General features: G+C 37.3%; 2 pseudogenes; both read left to right on the top strand.

Annotated features, from left to right (window-relative positions):
• The window catches only part of LOC107661758 (butyrophilin subfamily 1 member A1-like), a 10,908-nt pseudogene extending 8,956 nt beyond the window's left edge, over positions 1 to 1,952 (top strand).
• Positions 1,953 to 3,327: 1,375 nt separating this feature from the next.
• On the top strand, positions 3,328 to 12,793 carry LOC107661652 (butyrophilin subfamily 1 member A1-like; annotated as a pseudogene).
• The last annotated feature ends 1,143 nt before the right edge of the window (positions 12,794 to 13,936 follow it).

The following is a 13,936-nucleotide window of genomic DNA, read 5'->3' on the forward strand; positions in this document are numbered from 1 at the left end:
TCTTTGATCGTTAGTTTGACATGTTCACCGACAGCCGATTAATGGCCGTTGCGATGAAATTTGACCTCTGACGAAATTCTTGCAGTGTCAGAAGATTTGGCGCACAGTCCTGCAGTGTGACTTCTCCTACGACGAACGTCAAACTGTCTTCGTTTTTCAAGACAAGCCATGATCAGAATTAATGCTAGAGATTTCTTCTAACCGCATAAACTCCGGCGCTCCCGTCCTCCGCTCATGGAATTCATATAATACATTGCCTTTGCTATGCTAAACATCGGTTGCACTGCTGTTTTCAAGTAGGTGTGTAGTGCTGCTTACACTATTCTTCTTAAATACGCCGGTATTGCCGCCATTCATATACTTTTAATGATAGCCAACATTACAGCCCCGTGTGCAATGCAGCTCAGAAATTCAGAAATGCAGGACAGAAATTCAATGATGTCAAGACTGTAATGTAATTGGTTATCAAGGCACATTTGATCCAAGTTGACCGTCATGCTTTCTCCAATGATAGAACCACGGACCCTGGTATCTGCCAATAATAAGATTATGTTTGGTTATGTTAGGACATGAACCAAAGAAGATGCGTACCAATTTTGACCTTCCTAGATTGTACAGTTGTGGAATATTAGTGATTATTCAGTTGTCATTTTTCAGTCCTTACAGTGTCCTGTTGTCTATGGGTGTCAAGTTTGATTAAGCTTGGACATTATCATGAGTGTCTGCAGATGATTTGTTTTGAATATCATGCAAATCAGACGAATGACCTAGGAGGAGTTCAAAAAAGTACATTTTTAAAGAAAATTAAAAATGGCACAAATAAAACAGGATATATGCATTCTGTAGTGCCTGAATTAAGGATTCACCAGAAAAATAATTTTGATTCTAGCCCTTATGGTTCCAGACTTGAACCAGAATGCAAATTGCCTTATTATAGCACCACCGGGTGTCCAAAGGATGTGTATCTGTGCACGTGAGTAGCGGTACACTTTTGGGACCATCCTGTCAGGGCTCTGCAGTTTACAGTCTATGATGCCCATTTATTTTTTGGGCAGAAAAATTAAGAAGAAGAAGACACAATAGCCTTTTGGTGCTTGGACCCCTAAAAATTCACACTAGGGCAACCACCATTGAAAACGATGACACATAGAGAAAACAACCTCAAAGCAAATGAAGCAGGAAAGTGAATCAGGAAAAACACAACCAGAACAATCAGAACATTTCAGTCTCCAAGTAGCAAATGTGAAAATTGTGAACATTATTGTTCATAATATAATATACAGTGAACATTACAAGTTTTTTTCCCCATTATTTTTTATTAAATTCATTATTCACACATAATGAAGTATTTCCATTTTTGTTAATCTTCTTGTAAAGTTACCATGATTCGTATAAATAATAATTGTCATTATCTTTGTTACGTACTCATCTGTAAAGCAGAATTTTCAAAATTTTTTGCAGTGAATGTGATTCTGGATGCTGATATGGCTCATCCACGTCTCATCGTGTCTGATGATGGGAAACAAGTGAGAAATGGAAACAGAAAACAGAAAGGAGTGAATGAAAAAAAAGACAGATTTGATCAATATCTTGGTGTTCTTGGGAAGAATGGATTCTCCTCAGGGTGTTTTTACTTTGAGGTGCAGGTGAAGGGGACAGACAGAGTCCTATGAATGGATACTGGACTGTGACTCTGAGAGATGGGGGGTATTGGGCTTATGAGTCTTACCATGTCTCTCTTTCTCTGAGTGTGAATCCTCAGAGGGTCGGTGTTGTTTGCGGATTATGAAAAGGGTCTCGTCTCCTTTTATGATGTGGAGTCCATGTATCATATCTATTCTTACACTGATCAGTCTTTTGATAAGAAACTCTATCCATTTGTTTGTTTGGGGGAAGGTTATTATTCTTGGAATACAAATTCTATCCCACTGATCATCTGTGATGATTACTAATGAGATCAGTGACTCTGACATAAAAGGAAATACAATTAAAAGGAAAAAAAAGTGTAATAGCAATAAATATTGCATATTATTTACACTGCTAGTGAAAGCAATTATAGGTTTATTTTATGTTTCTCAATAGTGTTCGGTATTTGTTAATGAATGTCCAGATTGTGCAAAGCTGGAATAAAGCAAGTTCAAATATAGACTGTTTTCATTTGTGTCACATGTGTTGCTCACTACATCATTCCCACAGTGCTGTCTGTGTTATTCCATAGTTTTCATGACTGTAATGTGTGAATTCTATGTTTTATTATTAGTTTGATTTCACATTGATTTTGTCTTATACGGATGGTTCACCCAAAAATGAAAATTCTGTCATCATTTACTGACCCTTCAAGTTGTTCCAATCTCTCCCCCTGAAATATACTACCGTTTTTTTTTTTATATTGAGCGAAATTTTGAGGTGTTATCAGTATATCTGATGTTCTGTGTTAAAGTGGCTCTGTTTAATTTCAGATGTTCATTGTTGAGCTCATTTATGATCATTTTAGAGATTAGCATTTTTAAAAGCCTAGAAAATATTTTTTCACTGGATAAAATCCTAAAGTACAAGAGGTTTTTTTATTTAAATAAATTTGGTCACACTTTATTTTAAGATCCATTTCTCAATATTAACTAACTATGAATTTTGCCTCAGTAAACTAATACTTAGTAATGTACAGTAGCTGTTAAATTGGCACACATTCTATTATACTGTAAATTATATTCTCTGCAGAACAGTTTTTTGTGTCATCACTTAAGTTGTTCAGTGATGTAAATATGTAAAACCAAGCCAGTAATGACTTCTTTATGATCTTCATATGAATTCTCATATCAACACAATTTATTCAGACACTCAAGACAATGATCATAATTCATAGAAGAATCAAGAAACACCTCAAAAAGTGTAAGTCTAGCATGAGCGTGACTTGAGGTCAGATATATGCTTTCATCAAGTTTAAATAATGTATAATTATAAGTAAATGTAAATAAATAAAAAGGTATGATGTTTTTGAAACAGGATTTTTTTTTTTTTTTTTTCAAAATACTAGATCCAATTGTTTAAATTTACATGAATAGTCATCTGTATATCTGTTTGGGCATGTTTGATAGAGTATGTTTCATATTTCTGCCAGTTTAACCGGTTTTCCTGTAACAGAAAGTGATTGTGTGTGTGTGTGTGTGTGTGTGTGTGTGTGTGGTAAGTTTAAGTTTTTGGTAAGTGTATGTGTATGTACTTAAGTATTCTGAGGCAAACACTTGCATGCTAATACACCATTCTGTGAGTTTCTGATTATAATGTTCTCTTTTCATAATTTTCTTTTAGCATCTGTGTCATTCAGGGATGAAGTTCATTTGTTTGACGCTGCTGATTATTAGTGGAATTACAGACTCAAGATCAGGTAATGGTTTACTCCTTTTAGAGAGCTGTGTTTTAAAGAGATGAGGTGTGTGTTCATGTGTAAAAGAAAGGGAGGAAAATATAATAATTCCACTTTTTACATGGCTACGTACCAAATAAATAAATCAACATGAAATACTGATATAGCAATTATTTCATTATCTTGTAGAAACTGCAGAGATCATGTGCATGTAGAAAACTAGGCTAAGTTGCAGGATAAGCGGTCAGTTATATAACGTTGTCAAAGATAAATAGCATTATTCAGAAATATTTCACCACTGAATTGACAACTGATCAGTTCATCGAGAGTGAGAGAGACTAATCAGTTTTCCAGAGATCTGTGCAATTATAATTAATAATACATAGTCAAGTGCAAACCTTGCTGCTTTACATGGAAACGTGTGGAATGAGGAAAAACTATTTTTAGGAAAGGTGTGTCTCTTGTGTTGTTTCTGCTACCGGTTTATCACAAGAGATCAAGTACAATATAGAGAAAGATGAGAATTTTGAAAAATATTTTAACTTGTATATCTGTAAAATTCATGGACCGTCACACATTTTATTTGATTTAAAGGGAGAGATCAATATTATGTCATCATTATCTTTTCACTGTAGCCCAAATTTGTTGTGATCAGTGTGTGACAGGGTGGTTTGACTAGTGCCAATGACATTAAACCTGGCTTGACATATCTAAGTTATGCACTGTTATTATAACTTTTTGTCCCTTATGGAGGTTGATACTAGACACTTAACTGTCCAGTGAATTATTATCTTCTTTTGTAGATAATCATATAGGTTTGATGATAACACCTCGGTTCACATGTAGAGGTAAAGACACAAAACCTGTAGATCTTGCGCAGGGTCTCGCAGGTCCTTACAAAGGACAAAAATCAGTTTTATCAAAATTTAAGGTCATAAAATTGTTTCAGTATCTTAAAAGTATAACACAAGTCTTAAAGGGATAGCTCACCCAAAAATGAAAATTCGATTTCAAATTGAACATAAAAAATATTTTGAAAAATGTGCCAAACAATTTCTGGTCCCCACTGTCTTCCATAGTAGCCCTTTTTTCATGCTATAGAAGTCAGTGGCATCTGTTTGGTTTCCCACATTCTTTCAAATATCTTATTTTGTGTTCAGCCAGGGCCGTTTCTTACCATTTTGGTGCTCTAGGCAAGATTGTACTCCACTCCACTGTAAAATGATATTAGTGTGTTTTAAAATAATGTTAATCTCTAGACGCACAACGTGTTCAATGAAAAATAAATAAACAATACTTAAAATAAAATAGGAAATATTACAACGTTTATTATTATTATTATTGTTTTCACACTAACCCATCCCAGTATGATGTAATGAACAGTTAAAGAAAAAGTTAACAGAAGAAAAAAAAAGACTTGAAGCATAAATAAATAAATGAATAAATACATACATACATACATACATAAATATGCTTCTTCAAAGAGTATCCATTGTTGACAACCCTCCCTTCTCTCCAAGAACTGTACTTATCCAGAGTGAGCAAAAGGGCTGGCAAAATCACTCTACATTCACCAGACATGTGACCATAATGAAGTGTGCTTGTGCAAAAAGCTATCAGATAGCGGTTTGTTTTGCATTAATTATAACGGACTCGCACATGTCTAATAATGTACGACTCGTGTATGTCATTGTAATCATCTTTACCTTGATTACACTCATCATCCAGCAAAACTTTACTGGTGAGACACTGATTTGCTCTATTCAGCCCATACAGACTAGTTCTGACTTTAGCAGTGGCTCGATAGAAGCAATAGAGAAATAGCCTATTTCGGATTAGAATTGAGCATGCTGAATTGGCTTAATTTTGGTTCTTATTTTATTTATTTATTTATTTATTTTTAGTACATTTTACATTTATGACGGACTTTAAGTATTAAAATAGATAATATAGAATGGTTGGTAAAGACTCTGCTGACAGTATGTAACTGCAATTAGAGTCTATAACTATGTATTATCTAACAACAAACATTACTTGTTAGATTCCTGAGAGGTCAACTAATGCAATAAAATGTCAAAAAATGAAGTAATTTCATCAATTTACCAGGTAGTGTGCTTGAGAAACACTGAATGAGGTTCAGTGCTGGAACTATTAGTTGTTTGGAACTATTGGTTACTCCACGACATACGTTACTTCTGCATTCCTCAATTCCTATGGAAGGCTAGCCACACTTGAAGAATTTAAGGCCACTTTTAAGGCAGATTTGTGGATGTTGCGTGCTTCTATAACTGAAACTTGGCAGCCACAAACATGCCATGAAAGCAGAGTACTGAGAAAGAACATTAACCATATTCTTTTTTTTTTTTTTTTTTTACTGTACAACAGAAGTACAGCCTGTGGACAACTTTGACTGTCCTTCCATGTGTTTTTCTTCTCTAATCACGTTTGATCTTGTGAATCTCAGTGAGATCTCGTGTCACTGTGAAATCGCTCCTACAATCTACAAGTGTGTGGTCTCGCGGTCTGGTCAAATCATCTGGTGTGTGCGTTCAGAGGATTATAAGGCTAAAAATCAGTTGAAACTGTCTTCATGTCTGTGGTCTCCCATAGTTTTAAAATCGGTTAAGATTTGAAAATCGTCTAGTGTGTCCCAGGCCAAAGTCTGTGGGAGTGTCGCAACTCTGTTTGTCAGAATCAGCAAAATCCAATATCAATCCACTTCTAATTTGTATGTATTTATTTTGTTTGATATTAGTACACAAACCAATTTTATTAAATATGTATATATTGAATAAAACATGTCTTGGGTATATTAAACTTTGCAGTTACTAGGTTTTGCATTTGAATGTGTGTACCATCCTTCTAACTGAGTAAAAGAATCTGGTATATGTGATTTATGTTGAGATTGTATAGGTTTGTAGTATATGGACATATGGTATTCGTTTTACTTTAGCAGGTCTTGACAGGGTCTTAAATTTGACTTTAAAACTCTTCAGATACCCTGTATGCAACAGACCTACTTTCTTTCTCTTTTACAGAGCAGTATAAGGTAGTGGGTCCTGCAGATTCTGTGTTTGCTGTAGCTGGTGAAGATGTGATTCTGCCCTGTTCAGTCAAACCCAACATCAGTGTTGTGGACATGAGAGTGGAGTGGCATAGACTAGATCAGAAATACTTACTAGTGCATCTCTTTGATGATCATGAAGACAGAAACACAGAGTAGATTCAGTCCTACAGAGGTAGAACAAAACTGAATCATCAAGAACTACAGAGAGGAAACGCATCACTCAAACTCTCATCAGTCCGAGTCTCTGATGAAGGACTTTATAAGTGTTTTATTCAGTCCAAATCCTGGAACGATGACACCACTGTTAATGTTAAAGTTGAAGGTGAGTAAACCAGTGAAAGCTAACATTTAAGTTTAGTCATGATGAGTTTGATGTAGGTTAAGATGAGGGGAAGAAGCCCTCAGTAAGATGGTGACAAAAATCAATTCAGCATATTTATAAACTCTGTATGCACTAATTCATGCTGACATATCATCTGAGCAATGGTATTTGTGAGAGTAATCTCATTAGAATGGTTTTGAGGTAAACTGATCTAATATTTGAAAAAGGTGAACCTCACATGTTGCTTTTTTATTATATTGTTTAATTCACTCACTGAATGTTGTTGATGTTGGTCTGTAGCTGTAGGACGTCCTCCAGTGATCACTGTAGATGGGTTTGATCATTCAGGAGGGCTTCATCTACAGTGTGAATCTGAAGGTTGGAACCCTGAACCTGATCTTGAGTGGCTGGCCAGTGCAGGAGTCACTTTGAGTTCAGAAACTACAGAGAAACACAGAAAAACCGAGGGATTCAGTGTGAAACATACTATCACTTTACATCACAGTGACAAGATTCACTGCAGGGTAAAACTGAGACATCACATGCTGGAGGCACTGATTATCACCACAAGTAAGAACTGACACTTTTGTTGTTGTTATTGTTTGTCATGTTTTCATTTTTTTGCAGTAAAATGATTTAATGATCATTACCTTAGTCCATTACATTGTTAAGCTTAAAACATTAGCAGCATTGGGTTCATTAACAGATTTTTATATTATAATTTTATTGTGTATATACCATTCAGAATTTAGCATTATATATTTTTATGAACCAGTAATAAACATTTGATTTACATAATGTACTGAATTACTGTTTTGTTTTACAGGTAATATGTTTATTTCTTGGAGGACACCAATCATCCTGATTTCAGTTTTTGTTGTGCTCAGTATGATTGCTGGAATACTGATAGCTGTGTTTGTTCATAAAAACAAAGGTAATATTCTGTTAGTTTATGTATTTTATGTATGTGGCCACTGGTCGTCTTAGCATCATGAAAAACAAAAATAAAATTTAATTGAAATTCAGAATGGATTATATATAGCCAAGAAAGCGTGCAAATAAAGCCCCCTTTATCATCACAAAAAATCCGTCACTCATCGCGATCTCACACATTCCTGTTATAACATCTCAGGTAATGTATGTAACCATAGTTCCCTGAGAGGGAACGATACACTGCATCTTCTAGCAGTCACTATGGGGAACGCTTCCAGCATGACCGGTGTCTGAAGCACATGTCTAAACACAACAAAAACATTGGCTGGCAACAGCTTATGATGTCACTACCAGTGTGACCATTGTCTAAAGGAGACGAAGCAGGCATCCCTGAGGCATGGCGAGGGGATGCAGTGTCTCGTTCCCTCTCAGGGAACCATGGTTACATGCGTAACATGAGACATTCCCTTTCAAGGGAACTCGCACTGCATCCTCTAGTGGTTGCTATGGGGAACGAAATACCCACTCTGCCATGCTGAGGGGAATGCATGCCATAATCTCTGAAGGCAAGCATTAAGCATCAGCTCCACAGGATAACCGTCATAGTTACCCCTCGGACGTAGCAGTCAGTGACACTATCCCCTTCGGCCAAAGACCTGAGCTACATACCCTAAAGAACTTACCACCTAGGGACTGAACAGAAGGAAGCTCGGCCTCAGGGCAGAGCTCAAAGGCTTGGAATCACATCTGGTATGATTCCTTCAAGGGGATATGGCCAGGCATCTATTTCTTACTATTTCTACCAGACCCTAGCCTGTCACCTAAGGGCAGTAGTTAGTGTGTTTAGGCACCACGCAAACAACACAATTGTGTGGGGCCCCACGGTCCAGGAGGCCCCCAGAGCAGAGGCATCATACCCATTCAAACCGAGGAGAGGGGGAACGTGCCCCTCAGATTTTTGACCCAAGTGGATTCCAAAAGACAAAAAATAGCCCAATAATATTTTTACATTTGATACGATCACACCGGTGTGATTATCATCAGCTGCTCAATTCAAATCTGCGTTCGTGCTTTGGCTGGCGCTGAGCCAGAGACAGACTTGTCATCTATCAAAACTTTTCCGTGTTGTCAACCATATAATGTTTATTTTCTGTTTCTCACACTGTCGCAATTAAAGTGAAAGATGAAATGAAAAAAGTGTCGATTGCGGCATTAAATTTATATCTGCTCATGTTGTATCAAATCTTTATGCGTTTTTGCAGAGTTGCGCATTAAACCAATTACAGACGATTATGTTGAGTTTATGAATGCAGTGTCCAACCAGAAGCGTTCAGATTAGTCATCCCTGAAACCCCGCGGAGGTTTGTTCAGTGCACGTACTCGTTGCAAATTCTCTAATCATAAACATCAGAGTGCAAATGTCCGTACGATGTAATTAAGAGATTCATTTCACAGTGTAGACAGTTTCATTGATTATAGGCAAACAGGAGTTTTTGACAGCGCTTAAACTCGCACTAGATTTAAGTCAATGAAAATGTTATTTTATAATGTAAATATTCTTGGCTTACTTTCTGTACAATGAAAGCATTATAATTAGTAACTTACAATATTTTTTATTAAATTCACGTTAAATACAAAATCAGACGTATTAAAATATTTGATTACATGACACCCATAAGTAAAGTACTTAAGTAAAAAGACGGGTTTTATGCGTAAGTAATAGATTACACTTAGGCTACTAAATTCACTTACTTACACATATTCAAGAATCAAGATATTTCATGATATAATTAACAAGTTTGGGTATATTTTAAATTGAAAAGAAAACGGAAAAATGGAATAAAACCAATAGGCCTACATCAGTTATACAGTACTATCGTGGCTGCCGTGTGTGGCATGACAACCCCCCCCGCCTTCCCCACTAGTGCACCCTCAAAAATTCTAAGTACATGACGCCCCTGCCCCCAAGGAACGCGATTTCTACCAAAGGGGCCCCCAAAACTCACACCTGCCTAGGGGACCCACTGTGTCTACCCCTAACTCCCGGGGAGGCTACAGGATAGTATGCTAACCAAGGAGGCTTTGCAGAGAATCCTTCAACTTGATAGCATGGAGCCCTAATTAAGCAAGACTCTCATATACAACCCATTTCTATCAACAAAGCAGAGCTTCAAACTCCAAACTGCAATAAGCCGGACAGTCAGCAGGCTCAAAGAGCCTAAAACAATCGTAGTGCTAAGTACTCATACACCCTGATTATAAGCAAGGGGAGTACAAACAGGCTTGTACAATGCAGTACAAGCCTCCAATGAGGGGAGCACTCTAATGCTTACCACCTTAGGGATCAGCGTATTCTCAGACAACCCTTAGAGCTGAGGGGAGCACTGCTAAGCTCAACCATAAGGGCATAAAAGAGACCCATCAAGGACCTAACAACCTGGCATGGCTGAAGAAGCTCTAAGAAGCGGAATACTCTGAATACGTACCATAAAGGAGGCTCACAGGGTGCCTAACAACCTGACCTCACAGAGCTCAACCAGCACAGAGCTCTGGGGAGTAGGGTACTCTGCATAATGACTCTCTAGAGTGAGAGGAGTACTAAGAACGTTCAACCTACATGCAGAACAGAGGTCTCGGGAGCAAGTACTCAACATAATGACCCTCTAAAGCTGGGGGAGTACTCTTACGCTTACTGCCTTAGGGAGTGGCATACTCACAGGTGACCCTCTGAGCAAGGGGAGCACTGGCAAGTTCAAAATTAGGCTGCCCTTATCACGAAGGCCCATTGAGGACCTAAAGCTGAAGCATGGAAGCATGGCTGAAGCATGGAGCGCCAAGGAGCGGAATACTCTGCAAAACAACTCTCTAGAACGAGAGCACCACCCTCCAAGCTCAATCTATGTGCAGCTGAACAGGGAGGCTCACCGAGAGCCTAGCAACCTGACATAACTGCAGCATAGAGGTCTAGGAAGCGGAGAGCTCAGCATTACAACTCTGTAAAGCGAGAGGAGCACAAGCCATGCTTGACCTATGTGCAGACCAGAGCTCTCGGAAGCAAGTACTCAGCACAGCTACCCGAGAGCTCACGAGGAGGCTCAGAAAGAGCCTATCAACATAGGCGGAGCGTGTGTAAGGCTGGGGAAGGTTTAGCCTTCCCCTGGCCAAAGGGACTTGGAGCAAAAATGCCACTAAATTGGACAAAAATGGCCCTGCACAAACAAATTAAATCTATTACGTCTGTTGCTAACAAAGTGAAAATAAACAGACAATGTCGATTGTGGCATCAAATTAAGATCTGCTCATGTTGCACCACATTTCATTTGAGGCGTTTTAAAAGTGTTGCGCATTTTAACCAATCACACACAATTCTGTTTAGCTTAGGAATGCAATGGCCAGTCAGAGGCGTTCAGATGAGTCATCACTGAAACTCATCCGTTTTGAGCGCGCGCGCGTTCTCTGACTGAATTCCGTGAAATCTCTCATCATAAACAACAAAGCACAGATGCACATACAATGTAAGTAAGAGATTCATTTCACAGTGTATGCAGCTCCAGTGATTATAACGATATATATATTTTTTGAGAGTGCTTAAACTCGCGATAGATCAAAGTTAGTGACACGCTTAATTTGTTCAAAGAAAGGAAACTCAAATGGCAGAAAGCGACATTCCTATTTGTTTTCTTTATTTTACAAAAGCACAATGTTTTGTTTTCATTGTGAGTGTACACAAATAAAAGTAGACCTTTTACAGTGATGCATTATTAATAAGACAATAGGAGTGTTTTAAGTTGATTTTGCTGGTATAAGGAAACAGTTGAAGTGATCGTGCCGGCGCACACACACACACAAAACATATCAGTTCCAGCATTGCTTACTTGACAGCGCAGTTGGTACTTTATCAAAATAAAATACAGTGAACCATACATCAGCACGCCCGCCTCTGTGTCACTGTTGGAACGCGACTGAAATACAAAGCCTCTCATTTACATAATAAATAATAGTTTAGCATTCAGATACATCGCAAATATGTAAATGTTATGGAATATTTGGATTTGTGCCGAATGAGAGAGGTAGGATACACGAGCACAAAGCTCCATTTCGCAAGCAGTCGAGTGTGCAAGCCTTTAAAGTATACTTCTTTTGTCAGTGAGAGATGCGTTCAGAATCAGCACATGGTCACTGTCTAGTGGGCTTTGTTTTCAAGTGCGCAACTCATGGCATTCGCTCGCTGTTCTTCTGCTGGCGGTTATCAAACAGCGTTGCATTGCTGCTGGCGCCCCCTTCTGGATTGAGGGTGAATTGCCTGTATTCGTTGTAAGGCCTCATGCACCGAACCGTGATGTCTGTACTGTGATGGTTCGGTACAAATACATGTATCGTTACACCCCTAGAGTACGGTCTCTTGTAAATTAAAAAGTAATGCGTTACTTTACTAGTTACTTAAAAAAAGTAATCTGATGACGTAACTCGCATTACTTGTAATGAGTTACCCCCAACACTGTATATATATATATATATATATATATATATACTTATCTGTAAATTTACATTGTTTTCCACAGTGAATGTAATTCTGAATGCTGATACGGCTCATCGACGTCTCATCGTGTATTGTGATGGGAAACAAGTGAAACTTGTAAAAGCACACAAAAAATAATTGGATAGAAATGAAGCACAAAAAGACAGATTTAATGACTGTCTTGGTGTTCTTGGGAAGGATGGATTCTCCTCAGGGTGTTTTTACTTTGAGGTGCAGGTGAAGGGACAGACTGAGTGGTATTTAGGAGTGACCAGAGAATCTGTTAGCAGGACGGGGTCGATAAGTCTGAGTCCTGAGAATGGATACTGGTCTGTGTGTCTGAAAAATGGGAAATATTGGGCTTATGAGTCTAACCATGTCTCTCTTTCTCGGAGTGTGAATCCTCAGAGGGTCGGTGTGTTTGTGGATTATGAAAAGGGTCTTGTCACTTTTTATGATGTGGAGTCCATGTCTCTTATGTATTCTTACACTAATCAGTCTTTTGATGAGAAACTCTATCCATTTGTTAGTTTGGGGTATCTGAAGAATGAAAACTTCACACCGCTGATTATCTGTGATGATTATTAATGTGATCAGTAACTGGATTTACATTATGAAATAAAAGGAAATTAAATAAAAAGTGTAATGTAATAAACATTACATATTACTTACACTACACACAAGGAGGATTTTATGTGATCTTAAAAACCTTTTGATTTAAAGAATTATGCTTAAATGACTACAATGACTGTAACTGAAAATACTTTATTACTTATTCCTCTATATCAGTATGAATTTGGTTTACAAGATAAGGGGTTTAATTTATCTATAAATATTATGAAATACATTTATTTATGAATACTGTTTTGAGCTGGAGCAGATAATGAATGAAAAGCATCATACAGTTAACTGTTCCTCCTTCAATAGTGTTTGGTATTTGTTGATGAATCTTCAGATTGAGCAAAGCTGGAATCAAAAAACAAGCTCAAATATGAGACAGTTTTCATTTGTGTAACAAGTTGTTAACTGCATCATTCCCACAGTGCTGTCTGTGTTATTACATAGTTTTCTCTACTCTACTAATGTGTTTGATAGCATAAAGAATTAGTAGGTTGGTCCAAACATTGATTAGATTTGTGAAACAGATGAATTATAAGTTTAAGTTAATTCATTTACTCATAAATTCATAAGTACTCATGTACAAATAGTCTTCATTTTCATTTTATGTATACATTTTTGACATTAATGTCAATGTGACAAAGGGCCTTGGTCACTTTCGTTCCAGCAAATGTTAAGATGTTATCAGTATGTCTGATCTTCTGTGTTGCAATCAAAGTAGATTTTTACTGCCAAACTTCTATAAGTATCATAACAGTAGTCAATACAACTCATGTACTGTGGTCAGAATCTCCTGAAGCCATGTTATATTGTGATATACAAACTGATATTAAGTTATAATCACCCCTTCTGATAGAGCTTACAAATCTCTGAAAGTGTAATGCCTGATGTAAATGCAGTATTGTGACCCATTTCATTCAGCACCTTTAAATGTAACTATTTTATATCTCCTCAATTTGTCTCTACTTTGCTTTGTAGGTAAAAGGTAAAAGTTTAGTATCATCATATTTTTGTAATAGCTGTTGAGAATGAACACAATAAAAAAATCATTTCATATTTAAAACCTATTAATGCCCATCTATTATCATTATTTATGCAATGTTTAATCATCTA

Source organism: Sinocyclocheilus anshuiensis, unplaced genomic scaffold (assembly GCF_001515605.1).
Source record: "Sinocyclocheilus anshuiensis isolate Anshui unplaced genomic scaffold, SAMN03320099.WGS_v1.1 scaffold207, whole genome shotgun sequence".
NCBI lineage: Eukaryota > Metazoa > Chordata > Actinopteri > Cypriniformes > Cyprinidae > Sinocyclocheilus > Sinocyclocheilus anshuiensis.